Below are 12,421 nucleotides of genomic sequence, written 5' to 3'. Positions count from 1 at the left end.
ATGGTGAATTGATGGTGAACTTGCTCAAATGTGATGCACAACAGGCACTCGTGAACCTTCTGGTTCTTTCTCCTCTCACTAAAATGGTTCCTGCTGAGACTGCCATTGGCTAAGACCAGATGTAGTAGAACAGTTTAATATCCATTAGGGGACTACTCAGTCTGCCAGGTCTATTCCGTCTCTAACAACCATGATCCCAAGAAGTCTTTATTTATCGGATGTTAATGTGGCTCATTTAGTAGCATACTTAATGACGGAAGTGCAATGCTGTGGGCTTCCAGCTCTACCCCAGAACTTCGCCATAACCCCTGTGAAGGTATTGAAGGGCAATCTGTATGAGATGGCATAACACTGTCAGAACTCAGGTTCTCCAGATGCAACATTAAAGCAGGTCTTGTGGTGGTGTAAGTTAAAGACCTCATAGCTTGACTTGGAAAGACTAGGGTATAATGCTGGTCCCTCTCAGTGAAAGACTAATGTTGTGGGAGTGTCTTGTTTTTTTTCCTATATGCATAAACAGCTCCCATTAGCACCAAGATGGTGTGAAAACATGGCCAAGGCATTGTCACTACCACTGTCTTGCTGTCTTATACTATTGTGAAGGCTATTTTTGTATTCGTCCCAGGTATAACTGCAACGATAATAATAATAATATGAATTCTAATGCCTTGCACGCTCCAGGATCCTTAAAAACAGTTTTACAAAATATAACAAAAATTATAACAAAAATTGACACTTACTAACAGGAACAACTAATATAAATTTAAGGAGGACCAGAATACAAAGAAAAAGCAGGGAAATCAGCTGGAATAAAAGGATAAATGCATAAGGCATACAGAAATCATTTCAACAAACACCTTTAAGGGAGGGAGGAATGGTTTTAGGTGAAGTTGCCTCAAGAGGGTGGGGAGAGAAGTTCCCAACTTTTTTCCTTTTTTTTCTAATTTGAAAAATATTAACCACAGCTGGCTGAAAACTAGCAAGAAAATGTTATAATTATTATTTTTTTTATTATTTTTTCTGAATTTAGATAATATTTCAACAAGCTTCAGCTTTAGGTGTTTTTTGAAAGTGGGGTGAGAGCTACTGAGATGGATTTCTGGAGACAAGTAATGTTTCACAATATGGAGATTGCCACAGCAAAGACACAACCAAAGGTCAGCTAATGGTACTGTGGTGGGAACCCTGAAGGCAGATGGCATATGAACACCTGTACCCATGAAGACAAGGCTCACAAAGGAAATGTTTAATGCATCCAGGGTCCTACACTGTTACAAACTTTAAAAATCAAGAGTGCCATCTTACAATCAATCCAACATTTTGTAGGAAACCACTGTAAGGAAGAACACAGGCTGGGAACAATGACCTTGAATCAAAGCTTATTGAAATCAGTGGAAAAACTTCTATTGCCCTCAGCGAGCTTTGCATCAGGTCCAATATGATGAAAGTTTCTCCAATCAGTGAGCAAATGTGCTGTCACCATAGATGCCAACACCTGAACTTTTCTTGCCGGTGTTATCAATGATCATCTTCAAACAACAGCTCAAACTCATCACAGTAATCACTTGAAGTTACTAGTCACCACTAAGAAGATGAGTGAGTCTGGAAAGAATCCAACTGGATGAGTTCCTCACAGTATCTTTAGTTGAGAATAAATAGCATTTTTTGGAGTGACAATGTTCTCCAGTGGCTACGGAAAATCAAGAGACTTGGGGCTAGAGTCACAAAAGGACTTAGGTGCCTAGCTGCCATTTTGGGTGTCTAAATCCCAGAATCAGGTCCCACTGGGATTCATAGCCCTCCCTGCTCATTTGTCCCTGAATATTGTAGGTACCTAAACTCGCTTGGTGCATACATTTTGGCAGTAAAAGTCCCTTAGCCGCCTATGCTTCTGCCTGTTCATATGTGCACTGTAGCCCCATGCCAAGTGTCCAGATCCTAAACTCCAGGGCAATATGTGAACCAGGAGAAGACAAGTGTTTCCCTGTCTAAATCGCCTGAGCGGCCCAATCTGATGACCCTGCTCAGAGCTCAGCTAGTGAATTGGGCCCCTTCTTCATAAAGAATGAAAGAATCATTGGGCAAGAGAGAGCCTGAGCTAGCACTGGAGGCTAGCACACTCACTGTGGAGGCGGGAAACCCAGATCCAGTCTCCCTCCTCCAATGACTTTTGTTTTATTATTTATTCACAGGGAAACAGCTTCACCAGGAGACATTGAGAGAGCCCCACAGCAGAATGTCCCCTGGCTCAGTGGCTGGGGCACTCACTTGAGAGGTGGCAAAGCCCTATTCAAATTCTCTCTCCTTCCTAGACAGAGGATGGACTTGGTCCCCCACATCCCAGGTGAGTACCCTACCTGCTGAGCTAAAAATTATGAAAACGGTTGGCATCCTTTCCCCCCCCCACACTTTTCCCCTTGCTTCTTGCAAAAAGGGGTATAGAAACCTAATGCCAAGAGGGTTTGCAGCTGAGAATCCCAAGCAAAGGGGGCACCTTCTTGCAGCCTGGGCTTAGGAACCAAACTCCTACGGCTTAGAACGCAACCCTTGCCTTGGTTAGTTTAGGCAGGGAAGTCACCTAGCATGCAGGCATCTGTGAATCCCATCCTGAAGTGCCTGCTTGTCTCTCTCCATTCATTGGACAGGGAGTTGAGGCACCTAACTCAGGGTCTGTGAATCCCAGGGATGTTCCACGTGCCTACAAGTTAGGTGTGGGGATGCGAGTGTGGCTGTGCCTAAGTTTCTTGGTGAGTTCTATTTTTAGCTTTGTCACTGACCTGCTGCATGGCCTTCAGCAAATTGCTACCCTTCTCTGTGTATAGACTGCCAGCTCTTTGGGGGCATGGACTGTTTAACCATGTGTGTGTACAATGCCTGGTGCAACGGGGCCCTGATCTTGGTTTGGGTCTTTACGTGCTACTGAAATACTACTAATAATTGGCATCAGCCCTGTCTCTTCCATGCAGAACTTAAAATCCTTAAAGATCAGACCCTGTCCAACAGCTGTAATTTTGCTGCTGGCTTTTACCATGATTGGCAGGGTAGGTCATATATGCCTCAACAGCAGTCAGGAGGCAAAGTTCTCTGTGCCTCAGTTTCTCCTTAGGTTTCAGAGTAGCAGCCATGTTAGTCTGTATTCGCAAAAAGAAAAGGAGTACTTGTGGCACCTTAGAGACTAACAAATTTATTAGAGCATAAGCTTTCGTGAGCTACAGCTCACTTCTCCTTATGCACTCCTGGGATAATGATACTGACCTCCTTTGTAAGGTGCTTTGAGATCCATGGATGAAAATCACTCTGAGAGCTAGGTATTATTAGGATTCTGAAGTGCTTGAAATCTAACAAAGCAGCTCGTTCTAATGAGATTTCCAATGCATTTTTGCAGATGGAAGAGATTTGAATAGTTTGGCTAATCTCTAGATAAGCATCTGAACTTTTGGAGATGTCTCTCTGCTGAATCTAAACTTCAGACTTTAAGAGACTTGCTTGTTGTTACTGCAGGCAGTGTAAGCAAATAAAGAGTTGCTCTGAAAGCACTGAAATGAGCTATCTGTGCACCATTACCGTCTACTGGAGAGAATCAGAACTGCTCCACTGTGAGCCATAGGCCCCCCACTGCTAACTAATAACAAAGTCTCCTTTAGCTAGAGTGACAAGGGCCTGTGTTTTCTGGAGCAAGGGTATCAAAGTTCTGTCCCCACTGTCACAATGCAGTACTGATTATCTATGGTGTGCAGCACAATGGCAGCCAGAAAGTCCTGGTTGGTCACGGATTTGTTCCAATGCTTTCTTGATCACTAGTGTGCCAAGAAAATGCATACAAATAAAAGCAACCATGCAATGGTTACTTTGGTTTCCAGATCTAAAATCATTTTGGCAGAGCTAAATGTGCAAATCAAGCAAGAGGAGTTTTCGTGTTCTACCACCACCATTAGGCCAGATTGTTCTTTTTTTTTTTCCTGGAGCCCCTTCAGCTGTGGGATACCAGTGAGCGTGCCAGAAAGAGAAAATTCTTCAGTGACGTAAACACAGTAATGACACTTGTTAGCGGTATGTGCTTTCTTTGCCAGTGGAGGGGAAAGAAAATCAGATTTTGTTCAACACAGTGTCTCTATATTCCCTCACATAACCCCCCCTAACAAACCCCAAACCTTTCCATATAGTTTACTAAGTCCGTGGACTTAATTTAGTAGCTTTGCTTGTTCTTAGATAAGGATTTGGTTCATTAAAGTTTACAGAGTTACATTTAATTGACAGGCTGCCCTGAGTTGTTAGAACCAAGATCTCTCCGTAAAGTTCTAGACAGCCAGGACATTAATTGCATTATTTTCTTTGCAGATAAAACTTATGTGGTGGAGCCAGCATTGTCAGATAAAAAATAGATAAGATCGAACCTTGTCTTTAAATTGCAGATCTCCTGGTCTGAGAAAATATGGGGCTCAGATTACACTAGGTTTTAATGGGCTTCGGAGATTTTGCCTAAGCATAATGGTAAAAAATGTAGATCCACCAAGATCCTGGAAGGAGCAGATGCACTGCATTTGTGTGATAGTCAGCAGTTTCAGATAAGGGGAAGAGGGTATTCTGGTCTGTTTGCTGCTATGCTCAAGTTTTCCACATAAAAGCTGCACTCTCTCGTTCAGGAAAAGGACTGTAGTCTCTTTAGTAAACATGAAAGTTGGCCCTTATGCCCAGTCTAATTCTCCACGCAGTCTATGATCCAAAACATTCTTCCAAGGGAAAAAAGGGGGGATGGGGCAGGAAAGATTGAGTAAGGGAGTAAAGATGTGCTCTGGAAAAACACAGCTGTAGTTATAGGAGGGGAATTAATCTTAAGAAGCCTTCTGTAGCAATTTCATCCATCAACCATGACATTGGTACCATTATTAGAGAAGATGGAAAATTAAATTGCAAAATTATCTGTTCTGTTTCATTGACTTCCCTCCCCCATCCCTTTTCATTCCAGGCACCATTTGCTGCAATACCAGTCGCAGTTGGCAGTTCGTTATTAAAAGCACCTGGCCATTAAAGGAAATCAGATCACAGGGCATGTTCGTTAGCTGTGTTGGTCTGAAAAGCATAGGCCACATTATTGCACTGAAGGATAAAAGCTCACACAGATCTTGATTCAGCAAAGCACCGAAGCTGGTGCTTAAGTGCTTTGCTGAATCAGGGCTGCAGAGACAAGGAGCTCTTTATAAGATGAGCTAAGATTCCCCTGGAATGTTCCATCGGAAGGAGAGGGGTTGCTTCTCTGCAGAATGGACAAGAGGCTTTGCCCAGCCTAAGCTCATTGGTAAGCACCTGAGCCCTGTGGGTATGTACTTGGCATGGCTAAGCCTTGCTGCCACGGGTACATGACTAGTTCTGTTCATGCTAGCTTGTGTACATGAGCTGGGAATCACAGCCCTAGCTCATCACGTAGATGTAGTCTCAGAATCATGTTGAACTCCCCCCTGCTACTGCATCCGATGAAGTGAGCTGTAGCTCACGAAAGCTTATGCTCAAATAAATTTGTTAGTCTCTAAGGTGCAACAAGTACTTCTTTTCTTTTTGCGAATACAGACTAACACAGCTGCTACTCTGAAACCTGTCATATAGCTACAGTGAGCTACTCATATAGCTCCCAATCCTGACACGTGTGGACTTGGCAACTGTAATCCACGCTTGCATGACCTTCAGGCTTCAGTTCTGCAACAGTGCTATTCTATATCTTGAAGCAGATTGAGCTGATACAGCATGCTGCAGCCTCCCAACTAAACAGCACTGGTCGATACAAAGACATCACTCTGATGCTCTGGTTTCTACACTGGCTTCCCATAGGATACAAAATCAAGTACATGCTACTGATCTTGATCTTCAAAGCCTTATTGAGATGAATGCCCATCTACCTCGGATACCATCTGATCAGACCCCACCGTGATGTTCATTGGATACAATGGAACCCTCAGCAGCAAGGTTTAGATGTGTAGGAACCGGGGATAGAGCTTTCCTGGCAGAGTGCCCACCCACAGTAGTTGAGCAAGACCACAGACCTAAGGAAACGCACATCTTTGATTTGGCTCTTCTACAATAATGGACACATGACTGTACTAAAACCAAGCAAACATTCTGCCCCTCCTGCAACTAACTATACCTCCAGGATCAGGGGGTAGCTGTGTTGGTCTGTATCCACAAAACCAACGAGGAGTCCAGTGGCACCTTAAAGACTAATAGATTTATTTGGGCATAAGTTTTTGTGCATAAAAAGCCCACTTCTCAGATGCACCTCCAGGAGTTAGAAGGAAGGGGGGGAGACATTAATCTTCATTTTGTCTCTTTTTCTCCATTCCATTGTGCCCAGACACCATAGTGAGGGTGCAGTATGAAAACCTACATTGGCTAGAATCGGAATCAAAGGAAAGAAACTCAATAGCAGCATAAACATGAGGAAAAATAACTATCAGTAGCTGGCTGTGGGTCAGTTACCTGTCCTGGCCCCTTTACACTTCTTCAATAACATAAAGGGGCAGAAACAGTCCCCTCCAGTAACAAAGCTAGGTTGTGTGTTATAACTAGGATAAAAAAAGAATTAGATCTAAATTCATGGAGGATAGGTTGATCAATGGCTATTAGCCAAGATGGTCAAGGATGCAACCCCATGCTTCAGATGTTCCTAAACCTCTGACTTCCAGAAGCTGGGACCGGAATGACAGGATGGATCACTTGATAATTGCCCTGTTCTGTTAATTCCTTCTGAAGTATCAACCACTGAGCACTGACAGAAGACAGGATGCTGGGTTAGACGGACCATTGGTCTGAACCAGTATGGCCATTCTTATGTTCTTATAAACTACCTCCTCTGCCTCCCCTGATATATGGAGTGTGCCAAGATTGCAGCCAGGGTAGAGAGGAATAGTCAGAAGGCCAATGTGTTCTAGCTGTTCTTGGCTGCTGCAATGGCCCCTGTTGCAACAGAACATAAGTAAGAGCAGATTCAGGGCTGCTCTAATTGACATTGAGGATAGAACTGGTCCTTGGGCAGACCCAGAATACAGGGAGGCCCAAAGGTGAGATAAGGCCCTCCCACCCCATTCCTGGGCCGAGCACAGGCCAGTCAGAATGGGCAATCAGCATCAGTGTTAGTTATTCGTTTGTAATACACAAATTTATGTTGCTTTCTTTAAGTGGATCTGTTTTATGAATAAATATGGGGCTTTTTTTCTGCACACAGTCATGCTTTGCAAATTTTCATTTGTCAACATAAAAGCCACCACAATAAAAGAGTTACTAATGTCTTTTAGTTTTTTGCTGGAAATACTGTTCGTAGACTTTCCATTGTTTGACATTTCCAGATTTGTCTGTACTTGGAGGTTTTGAAAAAGATTTTCATTCATAAGTGATTAGCAGAAGCCTGTCAACGTTCAGACACAAATTCCCTGTTTACTGGTTATGCAATCCGTTTTTTCTTCAGCATAAACATAGCTGATCACTTTATATCCTCTGTATGTTGTTTCTTAATATGAATGAAGTGAAGCAGGCTAACCAGTAGTCATTCAGATTATTGCCTAACATAAACTTACAATGGGCTCTGAAGTGTTTAGCTACGCAAACTGTGAAAATGACTATAACTATGTAATGAGAACACAGCCATATTGTTAACACTTAGCATTGAATATGTTTAAAAATTAGGAAGAGGTTTATTTGTTGCACAGAAATTTGATCTGTTTACTTTGCTTTAAAGAAAAGTCAAATCACACTGGACAAATGTTAAATCTGCTGCTACAACAGCCAAGAGAAAGAAAACCTGTAGGACTGCATTTAAAAGCTAGGGTGGATACTTGTGTTCAAATGAGCAGAACAGAAAGAAATATTGAACCATTTTTGCCAAAAATATTATGGCTAACATTTGTTTTTTATTCTCCTTTTATTAAATCACTTCTATAAACCACTCAAAAGTTTCAGTTTATTCAGTGACAATTAGTTTATTGTGTTTTTGAAGTATATTTAGATTCAAGTGATAAAATTACAGGCCAAAATTACAACCATAATGGAAAATACTGGTTCACATTTGGCTTTCCATAACTGAAAGATTACTAGCCATTGCCAATAAACCAAAGGAAGAAAAGATAATAGGATATGTGTTTATACACTCATGCTAGATTCCAGAACATGCCACAATAAATTTGTATAAGGTAGACTGGAATATTTTTGCTTCCTTTCATTAATGGAGGGAAATAGATTTGTTACCCAATCTGACAGATTGTGCAGGGGTAATTATAGTTCAGAAAGCAGATTAGCATAATCTTGCATGAAAATTTCAGAACTTTAAAAACTTTAAATCAAATATATTTCTTTTAATTCAAATTCACCTGATTACATACCAGTTCTACATTCATGTTCCTCTGTATCAGGAGCAATAGATCATTATTATAGCTATTTGGAATGTTCTTTTGGTGTTTTTCAATGGACATGTGTTTTCTGCAAAATTTGTGGGAATGAAAATTTTGCTGACATTTTCAAATAAAAACAAAGCATTTTGTTCCAGGTTGGTTTGACGTTAATCTCTGAATCCTCCTGAGCTGCTGCAATGGTTCATGCCAGCTATAGTTTGGGTATCTCGTGCCCTTATTCTTTCCTATGGGCTGGGCTTCCCACCTGGACTACATCTCCCATGATTCTCTGCAGACACAAGACTGCCATGATGTATTGCAGCAGCTCATGTGGACACAGAGGTTCATGTCAACTTGGAATGAAATGCTTCCACATTTCTGAATCAACATTTTTGGGAATTTTTCAGTCATGAAAAGTGTTGATATTTTGACTTTTTGTCCTGATTTGTCCAAATGTCAAAATATTGGAATCGCCCATGGGACTGAAGTTCCGTTTTTTGGTCAGCTCTAATCAAAATACTTTTGGCCTTATCATATAGCTATAAAACATTCCTCAGATAATTCTGGGCTAGAATTCTACCCCATGTAATACCTTGTTTAAATGGAAAGACCAATGATTTTTTAAAAAAATCTTTGTCTTTTCCCTAAAACGCTTCTTATGTTCATTTATCTGTGAATTTTGTGCTTTTGAAAGTGATGGGCTAATAAGACTGGGTTGGGCCAGGCATAATGAAGTTAAGTACTCTGCTTGCTTTCCGTAGACAGCTCTGCCAATTCACCTCAGTCACAGCCTGTGCAACCGGATTGTCCTATCGCACTGTGGATTAATTCTGCAGTAACGCCATTGAAATAAATAGAGCTCCTCCAGTAAAACTATGCATAAATTCCAGGTGATTCAGACCTGTAATGTTCTGCTATTCCAATATCTCTGATCAAAATTCATCAATCAGGCTAAAATTTACTCAGCTGCCCGGTAGAGCAGGTCAAAAAAAGCAGAAAAAGTGTTGTGAAATTTTTTTTAAAAAAAAATCTCTTGTTAAAAAAAAAAAGGCATCAACTGTTTGATTTTTTGAAATATCTTGACCACACTGTATGTTGGTTACAAAACAGCAAATAAAAAAATATGGAAAATGTTGGCAATAAATTTTCTTTTAAAATGTCAAAATATTTTGAATGGTTCTACTATCAAGTGACCTTTTTGACTTACATAAATGGGGATCGTGGTGAGATACCAAATGCATTTTAATTTGGAACCTAATCTGAGATATAGTTTGCACCCAGATTTCCAGGATTAGTCCACTGCACCTCCAGGAATTATTTTGGGGAAATTCCAAGGCCTTGTGTTATGCTGGTCAGATTAGATGATCACAGTGGTCTCTTCTGGCTTTAGAATCTACAAATCTTGTTCCTGTTTTTCTCTATTGGCTGGCTTTAAAGCTTCCTGAAATCTGACCTTAACGTGTTTACATTCACTTTAAATACTAAGCCAGCTCGTTTCCCCTAAAGCTGTTCTCATGTCTTCTAACAGTGTTTCTCGAATCCTGCTATTGCAAAGGAACCAAGTTACAGCCTGTGGCAAAGGAAAAGACATACAAGTTACTCAACCTATAATGCAGCAGTATGGAAGAAATTTATGTTTGATGGTCCACAGGTATGTTTGTTTTGACTGATGCATATGAATCAGTGTCTGGTTTGCATCAGATTATCACTGTGAAATGGGGTTTAACCTGATTGCTAATTTGCAATGTGTTTATATGTGGAGCTGGACATGAAGCGCATATAAAGGGGTTGCCACATAACCACTTAAAAATTTGGATGATTACTAGATTAAAACCATTTATTGAGACCTGGGAAAAGGAGTTTTATGGGGAAATGATCCAGTGCTATTTAGAAACTGAAATATTAATGGCCTGACAGTGGCTAAAATGATCAGTGTGTTCATTGTAAAGATTTCCTGGACAATTAGCCATCTCCAGATATCTCTGACATCTACTCCTTAACATGCAACACCAATGTAAACTCAACATGTTAAAGACAAACTTGCCTGTCTTTCCTCCCCTCCCCCTCCCTTATCCATAGCTGTCAGCAGCTCCACCACCTTGGTTTCATTGTTGAATCCCACGTCTCCTTTTCCCCCTTCCCCGTGGATAGATACTGTCACTAAATCCTGCTGGTTGTCTCCTCAAAGTATCTCAGAAAATCCATCCATTCCAATTAAAACCCCCTTGGTCCAGGCTTCATCGTATCGTACCTTGACTGTTATGAGTTCCTGCTCTCTTTTCTTCCTGACACTCACCTAGTCTTCCCTCTTCCAAACTAGCCAATACTTGAAGATGATCTACCATAGCAACCAATTCGGCCCCCTCCTCTGGACAAAGAAAAGACAGTTATCGAACACAGAAAATGTCAATATCAATTGGAGAGCTACAAAGCTGGATATACAGAGACCATACACATGGAAGAGTAGAATAGGTGCAGGTGTGGATGTACAATGAAATGCTAAACAGGGAAAAGAAGAAGAATATAAATAACTGAGCACTCTTCATTAAAATCTTTCTGTTTTTACACACTTCTAATTGCCCCATCCTCTTAATCTCTCTTCAATGAATCAGCAACTAGCTTGTTGAAAATGTAGTTGGCAGTTCTCCATATGTAGCCAGGACAGGGAGAGCTCTCTAGGATGCCAAGGGATGTTGGGTGAAGGCTCTGGAGGAAGCCCAAAGCAGCAAGAACTCCAAGAGTGAGAAGGGACTCAAGCTGGGTGATGAATTGTGGAATCAGAAGTTGTACTAAACCGAGGGCTTCATTTTCAGCTAGGTGTCCCCCAGCCTCATCCCCCCAAAAAGGCATCCATGTTTTTGTCCAGGGCATTTGAAAATGCTGGCCCTAAACTGATATACAAATGCGGTATAAATCATGGTGATTGCACCCATTTTTTTATGCCTGTCAGAGAACCTTGGCTTTTAAAGAGACGGATTGTGGCTCAGAGAGGGGAGCTTTAAGAAGCTTTCTCTGTCTTTGTGCCCCTAGTGGCTTTCCACAAACTTGGTCCCTCACCTGAGTGCAGGAACTAGTATCTGCTCAGACTCCGAGGGCACAAGCCACTCTAAAGGAGACCAGTGAGTTTGCAAAGCTGGCTACCTGTGGAGGGGAGTTTAGTCTGAATCCACTTAGAAGGTGTAACACTGGGCATACACCTCCTACACCCTGGGACTCTAGAGCAGGCATCATTCCTACAAAGAAGCAAAATGTCCCTTTGGCTCTTCCCCTGAAGCAATTCAGACCCATATGGGCACAATCGGCCCACAGGACTTTGATTCATGCGATCTCTGCTGAAAGACCCATACATAGTAAATTGCATCACACTTTATTTACTTTGGAAGAGAGAAGGGCTGAGTCAACCCGGCAGGTTTTAAGGTGTCTAGGTATTTAAAACTTGATCCTTAGATGGCTAAATTATTGAACTAACCTTTTGGCAGGTAGAAAACTCTTTTCTCTCACTGTTTAGTGGATACAAACACCAGTATTTATCCCATTTTTGGCTTTTCCACTTCATTATTCACACGCAATCCTTACTTCTTCTGTGTCACAAGTGAAAAGAAGCTAGGACTGAACTCAGAATTTTGTAAGCAAACCAACAAGCTGTCTATTAATATAGCTGGAATACATCCCGAACCTTTCATCGCTCATCTCAGGCTATCGACAGCACCAAGTGTTTCCCACTACACTGTTGATATAGATGTGTTATGTTCTCTCCCACCCCAAACTGCCATATCTCATTTCTTTGTTTACACAAACTGTGCAAAGTTCATTAGAAAAGGCTGAAGTAGAAGGAAATGTAAATGTTATATAAAGTAATATGCCGAAGAGGGAGGGAAATCTTTTCTTCTGTTAAGGTTAAAATAGGGTGGATCTTAATAGGATTATTTATATTCCAATAGCACCTAGAGGTGCTGTACAAACACATAGAAAAAGATAGCTCCTGCCCCAAAAATCTTACTGGCAAAAGGCAGGAGAGTAAACTGGCACAGAAAGATGAATGCCTTGTC

The sequence above is a fragment of the Dermochelys coriacea genome, chromosome 12 (genome assembly GCF_009764565.3).
Source record: "Dermochelys coriacea isolate rDerCor1 chromosome 12, rDerCor1.pri.v4, whole genome shotgun sequence".
Classification (NCBI taxonomy): domain Eukaryota; kingdom Metazoa; phylum Chordata; order Testudines; family Dermochelyidae; genus Dermochelys; species Dermochelys coriacea.
Note: the sequence above shows the minus strand (reverse complement) of the source record.